Source organism: Pseudorca crassidens, chromosome 8 (genome assembly GCF_039906515.1).
Source record: "Pseudorca crassidens isolate mPseCra1 chromosome 8, mPseCra1.hap1, whole genome shotgun sequence".
Taxonomy (NCBI): domain Eukaryota; kingdom Metazoa; phylum Chordata; class Mammalia; order Artiodactyla; family Delphinidae; genus Pseudorca; species Pseudorca crassidens.
In genome coordinates this window covers 63008320-63025095 of record NC_090303.1, presented here as the reverse complement: position 1 = coordinate 63025095, position 16776 = coordinate 63008320, and the positions used below count along the sequence as shown (strand labels likewise).

The window sequence follows — 16776 nt, the reverse complement described above, 5'->3', positions numbered from 1 at the left end:
CATCTTCTGGGAAAGATGGTCTGATATGGCTTACTGAATCTATTTGGTTGTTCTGGGAGATAACTGCATTTACTCCTGATTCTAGGACAGTATTTGCCGAATTGCTATACTGCAAGGTACTGCCAGCCTCCTTGGCATCCTTGATGGGGAGACAAAGGCAAGGTGTAGAAGCTGATTTGAGCAAATGAGCTGGAAACAGGCCCAAACCCTGACGCTTTTAATAATCTATCTTCAGTTCATTCCCAATTAATTCCCACCAGTTATGGGCGTAGAGGACTTTAATTCCCTCCACTCCTAGCACAGGCCTGAATAATTAGAATCCCCCAAATGCCCTACTTTATTCAGCAGTTCCGGACATGTGCTCTTGTGAGCCTTTTGAGTAACGCTGACAGTAAAGGAAAAAAGAAAAAGCGAAGACTTGGAAGAGATCTGCTGATTTTTCCTGGGTAGTAGAAGTATGGATGGTTATTATTTTTCTCATCTGCGTCCCACATTTTGTAAGAGATAATTTATTAGCATTATTATCAGAATCCCCTTCCCCCCAAACTTTCTGAGTTAAAACACCGGGTAAGTTAATTTAAATGCTGCTGCACTTCTGAAGCAAGGGTGAACCTATGTAAAGTGGTCAAAGCAGGGAGCAGCAGGCCCAGGGCACCTCAAGGTCATACATACTGGATTGAAAGCTCATCAGCATTAAGAGGGAACATGAGTGTGGTTTCTGTTGCAGAGTACAAGAGGCTTATTCCATTCGTAGTAGGTGCGTAGTAAACAGTGGCTAAGGTGATGAATGAATGATGCTTCTCTTCCGATGATCTCAGAACATTTTGCTTTCTCTATTTGCCTCAGTGAGAAATGCCTGCTTAGCTTAGATTCCCCCCAGATAGGGATACTATTTTTAAATCAATCAGCTGATAAAAATTTATTGAGTTCTTATTATGTGCCAGGTACTGGGTATGCAGTAGTGAACAAGAGAGTCATGTCCTTGCTGCCTTGGACCTCATAAGCTGGTGGAGAAGACAGAATGTGGTCAAATAAATAAAGAAATAAGATGTGTAGATGTGTAGGTGCTGCAGAGGAAATAAACTCTTGATAGGGAAGTCAGGTAAGAGTTCCCATCTAAGGAGGCGACTTGTAAGTTGAGACCTGAAGGATTAAAGCAAGAAGGTGGGGTGGGGGATGGAGAGTGGGGCTGTGTTCCGGGCAGAGAGGACAACGTACGCAGAGCCCCTCAACTGGGACAGAGCTTTGCGTGTTCCAGGCAGCAAAGGAGACGGGTGTGCCTGGAGCACGGCGAAAGACGGGGAGTGTGGTTGGCGTGAGGTGAAGCGGACAGGTGGGTAGAAGCCAGATCATGCAGGCACTTGGAGGCTGTGGTTATGTGTTTGGGTTTATTCTGAATGCAGTGGGAGCCTGCCCGCCCTTCTTCCCCCAAACCTACTTCACCTGCAGTTTTTCCATTTCAGTTTTTGGCAATTCCACCTTTCCAGTTGCTCAGGTCAGAAAGTTTGGCATCATCCTTGACTCCTTTTTTCCCTCTCAGACCACACCTACCCTGCCAGCAAATCCAGCTGCCTCCTCCTTTAAGTTATAATAGAATCTCACCACTCCTCCCCACCTCCACTCCTCCACCCCGATCCAAGCCACCATCTCTCTAGTCTGAATTATTGCAATCACTTCCCAGCAGCTTGGCTAAGAATGCTGTCACATTAATATCTCCCTCTTGTGGTCAAAACTTTCCAATGTTTCCCCATCTCAGAGTGAAAGCAAACTTTCTTACCATTGTACAATCTGGCCCCTCCCTTTACCTCTTAGATCCTGGGTACAAAGCCAGTGGGTACACACCGTTCAGAATGGCCATCATCAAAAAATCTACAAACAATACATGCTGGAGAGGGTGTGGAGAAGAGGGAACTTTCCTACACTGTTGGTGGGAATGTAAATGGGCACAGCCACTATGGAGAACAGTATGAGGTTCCTTAAAAAAACTAAAAATAGGGCTTCCCTGGTGGCACAGTGGTTGAGAGTCCGCCTGCTGATGCAGGGGACATGGGTTCGTGCCCTGGTCCAGGAAGATCCCACATGCCGCGGAGCGGCTGGGCCCGTGAGCCATGGCCGCTGAGCCTGCGCGTCCGGAGCCTGTGCTCCACAACAGGAGAGGCCACGACAGTGAGAGGCCCACGTACCGCAAAAAACAAACAAACAAACCAACCAAAAACCCCCCAAAAAACTAAAAATAGAGCTACCATATGATCCAGCAATCCCACTCCTGGGCATATATCTGGAGAAAACTCTCATTCGAAAAGATACATGCACCCCAATGTTCGTTGCAGCACTGTTTACAATAGCCAGGACATGGAAGAAACCTAAATGTCCATCAACAGAGGAATGGATAAAGAAGATGTGGTACATATATACTATGGAATATTACTCAGCCATAAACAAAGAACTAAATAATGCCATTTTCAACAACATGGATGGACCTAGAGATTGTCATACTGAGTGAAGTGAGTCAGACAGAGAAAGACAAATATATGATATAGCTTATATGTGGAATCTAAAAAAATGGTACAAATGGACTTATTTACAAAACAAATAGAGGCACAGATGTAGAAAACAAACTTATGGTTACCAGGGGAAAGTGGGGCAGGGAGGGATAAATTGGGAGATTGGGATTGTCATATACACATTACTATATATAAAATAGATAAGTAATAAGGACCTACTGTATATCACAGGGAATTCTACTCAATACTCTGTCATGGCCTATATGGGAAAAGAATCTAAAAAAAAGTGGATATATGTATATGTATAACAGATTCACTTTGCTGTACACCTGAAACTAACACAACATTGTAAATCAACTATACTCCAATAAAAATTAAAGAAAATATTAGATATGTGGACACCTCAAAAAAAAAAAAAGCCAGTGGGTAAAACACGGAGGGGGAAATCAGTGGCTATAACCATTTATTCAGTCAGTCATTACTTCAACAAATAGTTATTGAGAGCCTGCCATGTGCCAGGCACTCCTCTAGGTGCTTGGGACATGCTGGTGACAAGTCAGATGAGAAGTCTCTGCCTCATGGAACTTACATAGTAAATAACTAAATTACATAATTTGTTAGAAGGAAATAAGTGTTGGGGGAAAAACAAGTTAGGGTAAGGAAAAATCCAGAATCTTGGGTCGGGGGGAGAGTGTGGTCTTTTGTTTTTTTTTAATTAAATTAAATTAATTAATTAATTATTTTTTGGCTGCGTTGGGTCTTCCTTGCTGCACACAGGCTTTCTCTAGTTGCAGTGAGTGGGGGCCACTCTTTGTTGCGGTGTGCAGGCTTCTCATTGCGGTGGCTTCTCTTGTTGCGGAGCATGGGCTCTAGGCACGTGGGCTCTAGAGCGCAGGCTCAGCAGTTGTGGCACACGGGCTTAGTCGCTCCACGGCACGTGGAATCTTCCCGGACCAGGGCTCAAACCTGTGTCCCCTGCATTGGCAGGTGGATTCTTAACCACTGCGCCACCAGGGAAGTCCGAGAGTGTGGTTTTAAATAAGGTGGTCTTGCTGAGAAGATGATATCTCAGCAAAGCCTTGTAGGAGTGGGGGAAGTTAGCACTGCAAGTGACAGTGGTAATGAGGTCTTCAGGCAGTGGCCATGCTGGGAGTGGAGCAATGGCTGCTCCCTCCAGAGTGATGCAGGCTGAAGCTGCCATGGAGATTATGCTACCCACAGCCAAGGAGTGGGAGTGGTGGTCATGGTTAAGCCAAATAAGTTAGGTCAGAACAATGAGCTCTCCATGTAGCCTTGATGGCAATATATTTGTCAGATCCCTACTTCCTTTAGAATCAGATTCCCAAAGTGGATTCTGAGCAACAGTTCTCAGCAAAACGATTTCATGGGCAAAGAGTTTGGTAAGTGTTCCTTGGAGTTTCACAGGGAACGTCAGCATCGTAAAGGCTTTGTGGGATTCTGCACTAAAGAAGCATGTTTAACTCAACATTTATTAAGCTTATTTAGTTGTGGAATCCTTTTTTTTTTTAAATGGAACTTCTAGTTAAATTCCATAGAACTACAGACTTGGAAATACTTACATAGACAGACTGGACCCAACCAATCTGGGAAGATTTGATTGGGTTCTCACTAGGAACAAAGTGCTTGCAGGAGCTGGAAAACAAAGCTAGTTGCTAGGGTGAGTGGGGTCCTCCATCCAGGAAAGTCTAGATAGTTATGACATTAAGAATGGCTGGGGGGCTTCCCTGGTGGCGCAGTGGTTGGGAGTCCGCCTGCTGATGCGGGGGACGCGGATTTGTGCCCTGCTCCGGGAAGATCCCACATGCCGCGGAGCGGCTGGGCCCGTGAGCCGTGGCCGCTGGGCCTGCGCGTCCGGAGCCTGTGCTCTGCGGCGGGAGAGGCTGCAGTGGTGAGAGGCCCGCGTACAGCAAAAAAAAAAAAAAAAAAGAAAGAAAAGAATGGCTGGGAATGCATCTAGGGTCAAATAATTATTAATCAAACATTTGTTCAATGTTTCCTTTCTTGTGGCATCTACGTGCTGAGAGTTGGCAAACTTTTTCTGTAAAGGACCAGAGAGTAAGCATTTTAGGTTTTGTGGGCCATATGGTAGTATGTAAGCAGCTATAGATAATACATTAATGAAGGAGCATGGCTGTGTTTCAATAAAACTTTGTTTATGGATACTGAAATTTGAATTTAACATAATTTACACGTATCATAAAATATTATTTTTCTTTTCCCAACCATTTAAAGTTGTAAAAACCATTCTTGGCTTGCATACCCTTCATTTATTTATTTATTTTTAAACACTTATTTATTTATTTATTTTTGGCTGAGTTGGGTCTTCGTTGCTGTGCGCGGGTTTTCTCTAGTTGCGGCGAGCGGGGGCTACCCTTCGTTGTGGTGCATGGCCTTCTCATTGCGGTGGCTTCTCTTGTTGCGGAGCACGGGCTCTAGGCGCATGGGCTTCATTAGTTGTGGCATGCAGGCTCAGTAGTTGTGGCGCCCGAGCTTAGTTGCTCCACGACACGTGGGATCTTCCCGGACCAGGGCTTGAACCCATGTCCCCTGCATTTACAGGTGGATTCTTAACCACTGTGCCACCAGGGAAGTCCCTGCATACCCTTTAAAAGCAAGTGGTGGGCCCCATTTGGCGCACTGGCTTGCCAACATCACGTGCTATATGCCTTCAGGAGCTCCCAGCCTAGTGGGAGACATCTACCTGGGTAATTACAGTGTGTTGTGGAAAAGGTTGTAGTGGAGGTCAGCACAGGATTCTCTGAGAGCCCAGAGGAGGCACTGGGAGGGGGTTGGATGGGTGAGGAGGGGAGCTAACAGCGAAGGCACTCTGGATTCTCTGCTTGGTCTTCAAGACCCGGTTGGATGTTGCCTGAAGGGTATGCCTGCCTGAACTCAGTGTTTCTTCTTCTGTCTGGGCATTAGTGTTCACCTAGAGTCTCTTTTCTGGTGCTACTGTTTTCCTTTTGCCTCCTTGACTTGTTTCTGTGGTTTTTTATCCTCATTTGCCCCCAGTTTACTTTGGGGGCTTTAACTTTGGAGTACCCTCCTGGCTGCTGCAGCCTTCTAGAGATTGAGCACGTGTTCCCTCCCTCCTGAGTGCCCTCGGCCTGTCTCCCTCGGGGGTGGTATTTCCCCACCCACCTAGTTCTCCACTCCCTCAGTTTCTGACACTCACTACAGGAACTTCACACAGTGGTGTGCTGGTGCCAGTGCAGATCGGCTCACGAGACCCAAATGTACACATCTCATCCCAAATGAGTTCAGTGACGTTTGGTTGGTAGCTTGAAATCTGCTGCGGTGGAAGTATTTACCCCGTAGTAATTGGCAAAGAAAACCTGCAAATACAAATCAGCACTACCCCCCACCCCATCCCCTCGGCTGTGACCATTTCTGCCCAGGAGAACTGTTTTACCGGCCACAGCACTCTTTATAAGCCCAGGCAAGATTAGTTTTTAGGATATTATACAACCCTACTCAGCCTGGGAGAAATTTGGATCTAGGTGTAGTGTCAATTACTAAACTGTTAAAAATGCCTGGAAGGTACCGCCCTCCTGTACCTTCCTGACACATTCCTACTAGACTCTCCCAGTTTGTGTTGCCCCTCTTCCTTGGTGTGTTCAATCATATCACACTTTTGTGTCATCTTCTAATTCTATGTGTGTCTTTCATTCAACTGTGATCTCCTGGAATGTGGGCCTGGAATAGGCAGCCGTAGAGTAGTGATTAATTGCCAGGACTATAGAGCCAGGCTGTCTGGGTGCAAATTCTGGTTCTATCACTTATGATCCGAGTAACCCTGAGCACGTTATTAAGTAACTCAGTTTACTTCATCTGTATAATTGGTCAGATTTGCAAGGGCTAAATAATTTCAGGTACACAAAAGCACCTAGAACAATATCTGCCCTTAGTAAGCATTCAGTGAATTCAGCTATTATTAGTAATCATTCTGTTTTCAATTCCCATCTATTGTCTGGCACATGTTGTATGGTACACACTTAATACATTTAATATGTATATTAAATACTAATTGTATGAGCAAAAGTACAAATAGAGGTAGAGACGGGAGTGATCCTTGTGGGCTGTAGTAAGGGGATTTGAACAACTGATGGGGTTTGAAATAGGGCTTGAAGGGTTGGTTGAGTGTGGATAGCTGGGGAAAGTTAATGGTTAATTCAGTTGGCACTCCAAAAGTTAGGCCATTTGGTAAATATAGAAACTGAATGTGAAAAATAATTAGCATTAAGCTGATTTCATCTCAAGTTAGTAGCAGAACTGCTATCAAAATTTCATTTCTCTCCTCCCCAGTGTCTGCTGAGGTGTTACCAAGTGTTTTGCTTTAGGAATATAATAGATTTTAATTATTGAACAATGCACTTGAAGGGAAAGCAGGAAGTCAGGAATGTCCTGTAACTCTGGAGCATCAGTTTTATGCATTCTGGAGAAATTAACATAAGATGGTGACTTTTCCACAGCATCCAAAAGTAATTTTACAATGACTGAGAGATTGTGACCCCTTGACCCTTTCCATTCTCACATGCATTGTCACTTTGCCGTTTGTGAATTATTTTTCCTTTCAGAACTCACCTGTGCTGTCTCTTGGCAAATCAAAGCCAAGCTAACTAATAATGCATGGCTCTGCCCCGTGATTGTGTTAAAAGAAAGGCTGCTTCCCCACAGAAGGGAGGGGTATTAATTTGCCTTTTTTAGGACCTGCACAGTGATTGAGGTTGACATAATTCTCTTTGAGGTTTTTATTCCTTTGTCATTGAGTAATTGTTCTTCAGCTGCTAGGAGTAGATCAGAGCAAAGGGATGAGGACTGCTGTAGACGAAGAATCAGGACTGTTGTGAAATTTACCCTTCTCCACTCCAAAATTCATAGCCTCTGAGGCAAGACAGATCTGGTTTGAATGAGGACTCTGTCACTTTGCAGTGAGTGATCTAGGACCTGTGATGCACCTTTTATTTTGAGCTTCACTTTTGTCTTCTGTAAACAGAGATTATGACACCTACCTGGCTGGAGGTGTGGGTTTCAGTGAGATGGAGCTCTGCAGTGACAGTATGAGGCAGAGCCCCAGTGGCTTAGTAGGTGCTCAAGAAATGCTTCTTTCCTCACATTTCAAAGTTTTTTTTCTCCCAGAAAGTGTCTTATGAATGGTAGGATTTTCCTTAAACATATTTAAATTGACAAAGATATGTGAAAATGAACATCCAGATGAAACATCTATTGTGTGAATGTGTACAGGACTATGGGTGTACATGTTTGTGTGTGTTTGCTCTTGGAGGGCAGGCACGTACAAGAGTGACAATATTTCTAGACCAATTACTTGCATACTGCCTTCAACTCCACCTTTTTCTTCTCTTCCATCAAGAAAGCAAATCCATTAACAAAGAGGAACAGAAAAAAGTAGCAGACGGGTCTGAAGAGGCATCGGACAAGAAAACCCCATTCCATTCTTACAGAATCTGTGCTATTTGTGACAAGCATGATACTTGAAATTCACAACACGCAAGCAATTGTCATTCTCAAAATATATTATACATTGTGTAGTCTCAGTGACACCCCAAATTTGTGAATTTTACGGCCTGTCACTACAGACAAGAGCCTGTCAGTAATCTGCCAATTAGCAGGTTGAAGATTAACTGTTTGGGAAATTATCATTTTTAAAATGCTAAAATTATTAAAATGCTAAAATTATTATAGAATTGACTTAAAATCACAAGTTGGCTGGGTTGTGGGCAGGGAAGCTTTGCTCTGTGTCCAGGGCCATGGCATTCTGTGTGGTCTTTTACCCACCCTGTTCATTAGGATTTGGGGATAATAAAATGTATAATTATGTTTTATTTATCTATGCTCAGGAGGCATAAAAACTATAGAAAACAGTGAAAATGCTTTGTCATCGTAAAATACGTGCAGTTAAACACCATCTTAAGAAAAATTTCTGTAGGAGTATTTTCACTTTAGACTGGACTTAACTTTCCAGGCTTCGTATTCAGAGGGGTGGCTGCGGAGAGGAAGAAAGTGCGCTAGACCTGTTGAAGACCCATGTTCAAACCCTGACTTGCCTCTATGAGCTCCGTGACCTTGAGCATATTACTCAACCTCTCTGAGTTTATTTTTCCACTTGAAAGATGGGAGTCATTATAACTACTCACAGAGTTGCAGCAAGTGATATTCTATACTGAAGTTTGTCCTGTGTTCCTATTCCTGTCTCCTCTGGACCAGTGCTGTGAAGATGCAGGAATATATTTGCCTCCTCCAAAATGGTTTGTGGGGATCGTCCCAAGTGTATGGAGGAAGCTTCTCTCACTTTTCCAGCTGGTCCCTTTCCAGGGTTGGTTTGCCCATTGCCCAGATGGCTCAGTCCCTTCCTGTGCTGGCTGAAGAGATTAGGAGTCAATAGCACCCGAGGGGGTGGATGCCGTCACTTGGAGAGTGAGAAGAGAAAAAGGGTCTGGAACAGAACACCAGTGTTTAGGGTGCAGAGGAGGGTCAAAGGCCAGCCAGGAGGGAGCTGGGCATGGGAGTGCAGGAAGACCCAAAGTCTAAAGTGACGGCAGAAGAGCTAGTCAACTGCAGCAGACACCCCAGAGAGGTCAGCGAGGATGGGCTCCTCTGGTTACCTTCAGGTGGCTGACAGGGCATGTTTCTTTTCTTTGCGGATAGAGGCAGGAGCCAGGAGGACAACCGTGGAAGAAGAGTGGAACAGCCCGGGGGAAACCAAGGAGAAACTCGAAGATGTGGGAGAGCAAGTTCAGCCCCCCTGTGCGCAACTGACTTGGTTCAGAATCCTCCAAACACTCTTCTTTCCTCAGCTCTTACAACAGCTTAAGGGAACACAGAAGTGGCCAGTACTATCAGTTTCAATGAAATGATGGAAAAATCGGAACTCAGAGTGCTAATGCTTTTTTTTCGGCCATGGAGAAGCTAGGTTTGAATCCACCTCTTCTGAACCTTAGTCCTCAGCCCTTCTCACTGAACCGGCCGCGTCTTTCGGGAGTTTCCTAAGCGTTTACCAAAGCAGCAATGCAGCGCTTCCTGCAGGTCTCTTGGCCACGCAAAAGGCAGGACTCCACGCTGTCTCTCCCCATGGAAAAATATCCAAGCAGTGGTCCATCTTAGCATCCTCATGGCTAATCACTTCATGATTTCTCGCCTTTCCTCCTGCTCCTGTGCTCACCGCCCTTCCCCCTGATCACTTCTGCCAGTTAAGTCGGGGGGAGGGGGGGGTCCCTTCGTCCCGGTGAGAAGAGACCAGGGGCAGACCGAAATTGTGCTCGGAGTCCTGCCAGCACACAGGCGCCCCCCAGCGGTGCTGGCGGTAAGTGCAGCTGTGTGGACGGCGCCCTAAGGACCTGGGCAGGGGAGGGAGAGGAGAGCCTGTGTTTTCCAAAGTGAGGTTCCTGGTGCTGTGGGCTGTGGCAGTTTGGGGGATGTTGGACAGAGGAACCCCGTGAGACTTTGCAGGGATTTTTATCACACTCAGAAGGACATTTGGTTTGGATTCTAAGTATTCCCAAATTAACCCTAGGTGTGGGGTCCTCCAATCTGTTGAATGTTGACAGTCACATTGTCTCCTAGTGCCATTTCCCTCCTGTTTATGTGAAAATTAAGGCTTTTAAAGGAACTTTCATCTAAGAGCTCAGGGTTTTTAAAAACATTTTTATTGAAGTATAGTTGATTTACAATGTTGTGTTAAGAGTTCAGGGTTTTAAAACAATTTTATAAAGTGTTGTGAAGCGTTAGAAATAACATAGGCTCTCAGAAGTTCTGGTTCCGGAACTGCGCTAACTAGTTTGTTAGGACAACCTGTTTCCCTCTCTGACCCTGTTACTTTACCTATGACTTCCTACCCTTCACAGGTTACTACTGTGCAAAAGTGCACCGAAATGCATCAGGTGTGAAAACAAAGTAACAATGACATGATAGCAGCAGCTGATGTTTGTTGAGTGGTTACTTTGTGCTAGATACCGCTCTAAGCACCTTTCACGCGTTAAGTCATTTAGTCCTCACAGCAGTCATATAAGGAAACTGAGGCAAAGCCCAAGGGCATGCAGCCAGTAAGAGCAGCACCAGGATTTGACCTTGGCAGGTCAGCTTCGGAACTTGTGCTGTTCATCGTTGATGTTTTACTGCATTAACATGAGTGAGGGAGGATGAAAACGAGTATGGTAAGGGTGAAAATGACACCAATATTGTTATAAAAAAAAAAAAAAGACAAACCGAAACCTTATCATTTTTGCTCATGTCTTTTTATCACTCTTATCTCAAAAAAAAGAGACTGGTGTGGACGTTATCTCCTCCAGGAAATTGTGGGCTGGACTAACGGCCCCATGCTGGGCTCCCCCCACCTCCTGGACGTCCCTCTGTCTATGCATCATGTTCAGTTATCATTTGTTCACTTGTGGGTCAGTCCCCCTAGACAGTGAGCTGCCTGAAGGCAGGGACGATGAGCCTGGCAGATAGACTGTGGAGCTTGGACACTGGGCCCCTGGGTACTGTTGGTATTTTCTCCCCTTCCTCTGTCCTTGCCACTCCTTTGAGGCAACTAGATCTCCCTCCCATCTTCCCAGGAGAGTCCCTGTTAAGTGGTTTCCAGGGTCCATCTGGGTATCAATCAGGGAGGCAGGTCTGCAGTCCTGCTGACTAAGTCCTAAGGGGCTGCTGACTTTAGGTGAGTCATCTTCATGACGCTTGGGTTTTCTCACTTCCCCTTGTGTGGCAGGAAGCTGAAGGTGGTCAGTGCGGCCGGGGCCTGGCCAGTATTGTGGATGGGAAACAGGACCACATAAGGTACTTGGAGGATGGGCTGGGGGGGAGGCTTGGAGGTGGCTAAGGGCTCCTCTCCCAGGGACAGAAACCTCAAGGACAGCTCAGGGGCACAGTTCTGTATTCCAGGTGGGAGATGGGAAAGGAATAGGGCCTACTCTGTGGCCTCTAACTGACACCTGTCTCCTCTCTGCTTATGTATTTCTTTGGACTTGATTAAACAAGGGAGAGGTTGAAAAAATAAGAATGGGTGGAAGGGCCCACAGATGGGAGTGTCTGGAACTTTGCACCCTCTGAGAAGATGAAGACAGGCAGCCTAGCATGGTGGATGGAGGTCTGGGGAGAAGTCGGATTGGTCCCCATTTAGATGTCACATCCACCTTGCTGCACCTGGCCTCAGTTTCTTAATGTGCAACATGGGAATTGTTGTTAGGGCTAAGATTCTTTCTGGAGATGAAAGGGTCTGTCACAGTGGTTGGACCACAGTGAGGACCTCGACAAACAGGAATTGAAAATGAGGACCCACTGACTCTTCTTTCAGTTTAATCACTGAGTTAACACCTCATTTTTACCCTTTTTCACTTATCTCCAACAAGTGGTCTTGATTTCCAGCATACTTCAGCAATTCAATTTTCTTGTGATGTGCTTCAGTTGTCACACATTTTGAGTCAATCCCGTAACCATTCGCTGAATGCAGGCCATGTGTCAGTGACAGTGCTTCGTGGTTTGGAGGATATCTTCAAAATCACAGGGAGATTAATTAAGTCAAGAGGCAACTCGTGAAAAGAGGAAACCAAATTGCTTCCATTCTCTCAAATGCCCTTTGTTGGCCTGAGAGGCATTTTGTTAGAAATTCAGTTGCCAAATGTGTGTGTAAGAATTTATCACAATTAGAAAAAATGCCTTTTGGTAACTTAAATACCTGACAAAAGCAGCTCAGCATTAAATCGTTAATACTCCCACCTGCTGCCAACATAACTGCTTTCTTTTGTCATGATAATACAGACTGTCTGATTCTCTGGTAGAGTTTTTGGGCGGCAGCATAATCAACATCTGGAAAAATGTGCTTGTGATTCTGAGATTTCAGTCATCTTGTCAACGTAGAGACTTTGTGCTTTCCCCACCCATGAAGGTTTTTATAATTTAAGATCGTAATTTAGAATTTCCACTACACAAGACTACAATCTCTTTCTTTTTGTACCAGGTTGCCTTGTATGGTGAACATGCCTGATATTTTGTAAAGTACCAGTAAATAAGGTGTCACTGATAATGCGGTAGCAGGACTTTTCCATTAAGTCCTGGTATGATGGAAGTATGAAATCTCTCCTGAGAAGAGGAGCCCAAGAGTTTTTAGACAATGAATACGAATTCTCCTTTACGCAGTTGGTGGTAAAGATGGACCATTTATCCTGATTCATGGAGGCTGGTTAGAGCACATCCTTGACTGAGAAGGCTGGCATGTTAATTTCCATATTTCTTCTTAAAGCTACTGTCAGAACCAGAATATTCATTCAACAAGTATTTATTGACTGCCTACGCAGTGCCAAGATTGTTCTAGGTATTTGGACTACATCAGTGAACAAAACACACACAGCCCTCACGAAGCTTACAGTCTAGGCACGGGTCATTGATCTGGCTCAGGATAATTTACTTTAATATATTTTTTAAATCATAAAATTTTTAAAACAGGACAAATACAGGAAATAATTCAGAGACCCATGTTTGCATTGACAACTGACTTTTTATTTATTTTATTATTATTTTATTTTTTTGACTGCTCCTTGAGGCTTGCGGGATCTTAGTTCCCCGACCAGGGATCGAACCCGGGCCAATGCAGTGAAAGTGCCGAGTCCTAACCACTGGACCTCCAGGGAATTCCCAACAACTGACTTTTTAAATGTTTTTCTTTTTTTCTAATAATGGGCAGAGTAAAAAATTTGGAGGACACATAAAAGAAGAAACTAAATTCTACCAAGTTTCCTGGGCGGGAGGATAAGCCTGAACTTGTTGCCTCTGGGTAACCAGGTTACCTGTAACTCCAGCACTAGACTGTAATCACTATCACCATTTTGGGGTGTTTTCTCCCCGTCTTTCTGAAGTGCAGTTTTTACATAGTTGTGACCATATTGTATCCTACTTTGCTCTTTTTCTTAAATATAGTTTTTTACTCTCACCAACTATGTTTTTCTGTGACATTTTCTCCAAAACCCCAGCATCCTTATCATTATCATCAGCAGCAGAGACCACATCCAGGACACAAAGTGTGGGTGGTGTGTGTGTGTGTGTGTGTGTGTGTGTGTGTGTGTGTGTGTGTGTAGCTAGCTGTGTATATCTGTGTGGGTGTGTGTTTGCTGGTGATAAGGGACATGTTTGTTAATTCTGTTTGAAGTGAATCACTAAGCTGGAACAAAGTCCTGGATGAATTTAGCTGCTAGTGAACAACAGATGGGGGAGAAACTCTCTATTACAAGTCATTCCAACAAATAGCTGGATCCACTCTGGTGTCAGAAATCCCCTTCTGAGCTGCCTGTCTGTTCTCTTTGGTTCCAGTGTTCTTGGTGCTCTTGATGATTCTGTTGCAAGGTTGCCACTGAGAGGAGTTACCTTCTCCAGGGATTTCAGAACCACAGTAAGAAAGATTTTCGAACTAAATCTAACACCATAACTCCATTCTTTGTTATTGGAGGGCTTGAAATGAGATGCATGTGTAAAATACTTAGCACAGAGCCTGGCACATGGTGGCTGTTAGATCCCTAAGGCCACTATGTTAGACCCCTAAGAAACCATGCTCCCTTCCCCATGTTCAAGTGCAGGTGCATGCTGACTCTACCTTTAACAGTTATCCATCTGGGACCTGTTGCTGTGCAAGTTGTAACCCTGGCTGCTCTGTATTTTTTCTAATCCCTATTCCCCAGAGCCCCGTCAGACATCTTGGATGTGGCAGATTTTGCTGGCCTACAGAAGATTCTTCACCGAGTTTCTCTCTGTTTTGCCCCTTGCCTCATAACATATGGACATTTTTGTATTTCTCTATATTTATGTTTTCTATTTACAGAAAGGAAAAAATCGTATGTCATAAGATGATGTAATTTTCAACTACTACTAATGAATTATTCTTTTGGCTTGCTTACTAAAGCCAGAGCTATAGTGTACTATTGAAATTGTCTATACCCTTAAACCTTCTGGAAGTGATAATACCAACATCAGGCCACATGAAAAAGAGGTGTTCTTTCTGGGGCAAAGCTTTAATTTATATATCATGGCGGTAGGCTTAGGTACATTTTTCAACTTCAGACCGAAAGGTTACAGCTGTGATTTGGGGGCAGATTTTTCCCTCAGCCCTTGGCAGACAGGTGTACTATGTCTGCACCTGGTGAATTGGAAATTTGGTCAAAACGGTGAAGAGGGTGGGGTTTCAAATGGATCCACACGTTTACCAAACCCTCTTTTCTTTCCTAATTTCATTTCCTGGAGCCCCTCTTGCAGTTTGATGGGGCCATGTGACTAATTTCTGGCTAATGGAATGTAGGAAGAAGGGATATGTGTTTTCTTCCAGGCTTTTGGGGGAGGTCATCGAGGAGATGTGACCACTGGTTGACCTGTGAGCTGGACCCAGGCAACTGGAGGCTCCCCACCACCTCCCCTGTCCTTGGCCCCTTGCCTTCGGCATTTTCAGAAGCTTCTCTAAGGATACAGCCCTAAGATAGAAATGTGGTGTTGAGACTCTCTGGATGGTATATGTGACTGAACCCAGCTGAGTCCTCTATATAAACTTAAGATTCGGCGGGTGTGTGCGGAAACTTACTCATTCGCGGCCGCCCAAGACAGGCCTGGTAAGAAAGTTCCCTTGTTTATTAAACCTGCCACCCACCAGTCTGGAGTGGTCTGCCTCTTTCTTCAATCTCTCCCTGCCCTCTGCACATAGGGCTTTGTAATGAGCAAGAAATAAACCTTTAAGTGGTGTCAGGCCACTGAGACTTTGGAGAGTTGTTATAGAAATTAGCTACACAAACTAATACAGGATTTGGCACATGAATATTAGTTCAGTAAATATGAGTGTGTTTTTCTTTTGGTCCTCAGGAAGCACAGAATGTCAGACTCCTCTCAAGGAAATCTGAACTGAGAAGAGTTGATACGTCTAAGCAAAGCCCTTGAGAGAATGTCAGCAGTCAAGCAGGAAAGCCAAATACATCGCCAATGGCATACGGTGGGGTTTGCGAGGAAAGCAGGGCTTCGGGCCAGGAGCCAGATAGGAACATCAGGATGGAAGTAGACCAGGAGTATTTGGGATGAATGTTGCAAACTGGCAGTGGTTCTGATCCTTGGCTTCTCCCTAGAATCATCTGGTGAGCTTAAAAAATACCAATGCTTAGCCTCCCATCCCTGTTCAGACCAGTGAATCAGAATCTCTTTCGGTGAGCCCTGATGTCTATATGATCGACTCATTCCACAGGTGATTTCAGCATGCTGTTGTTGTTGAGAACCGCTGCCGTGAACAGTATTGAAGCATCGGTGCCTCATCTTTACTGAGCAGTGGATACTAGTGTGAGGCATACTTGGATGACCCAAAGGTACTGAGTAATATTATGGCATGCTAAATAAAGGTCAGAGATAGTTGCAGCCAGAAGAAATTACCGCTCAAACACACCGGGACATCTGTGACTTTTCCTTGGCATTCAGACCTTCCTTGAGGTGCAGAATATAATCCCTGCAGGTTCTCTGATTCCTGGGTCCTCTCAAGCTGCTTGATGGCCACTAGTATCCATTTCCCATCTTCTCCAGATTCCTTCTTATTACCTTTGTATTAGTCAGAGAAACAGAACCAACAGGATGCACCCATCCGTCTGTCTATCAGCCTGTCTGTCTGTCTATCTATCTCTCTCTCCAGAGAGAGGTTGGTTTATTGTAAGGAGTTGGCTCATGTGATTGTAGAGGCTTGGCAAGTCCAAAATTTGCAGGGTAGATTGACAGGCTGGAGACCCAGGGAAGAGTTGCAGTTTGAGTGCAGAGGCTGTCTGTTGGTAGAATTCCTTCTTGCTGGGGGGAGGTCAGGCTTTTTTGTAGTAAGATCTTCAACTGATTGGATGAGGCTCACCTACATTATGGAGTGTAATCAGCTTTCCTCAGAGTCCACTGATTTACATGTTAATCTCATCGCCCCACCCCCCACCCCAGATGTTCACAAAACATCCAGAATATTTGACCACACAGCTGGGTACCATGGCCTGGCCCAGTTGACATAAAATTAGCCATCACAATCCTCTTGCCCCTCACATGCACTCTCTACCTGCCAAAGTGTGCATGAAAAATGAAACATCCGAATGCCCATTCTCTGGCTTGTTCCCTGCAACTGTAGTTCGAGTCTTCTTTATACAAAGCAAATCAGATGAGTGCAATGTAGCAGATTCTGTCACAGCCTGGTCTCTCTCTGTCCCATGCTCTTACCACTCCCAATTGCTGAACTGGCATTTCTTTGCTTGAA

General features: G+C 44.8%; 1 protein-coding gene and 1 long non-coding RNA gene across 6 annotated transcripts in view; both read left to right on the top strand.

Moving 5' to 3' along the window:
• PDE1C (phosphodiesterase 1C) overlaps positions 1-16776 on the top strand; it is a 547523-nt gene that overhangs the window by 52759 nt on the left and 477988 nt on the right. The gene's annotated exons all lie outside the window — the stretch shown is intronic.
• On the top strand, positions 11246-16575 carry LOC137229177 (uncharacterized). Its single transcript, XR_010945581.1, has 4 exons — positions 11246-11318; positions 13845-13923; positions 15375-15640; positions 15748-16575. It is a non-coding gene; the product is annotated as an uncharacterized lncRNA (long non-coding RNA).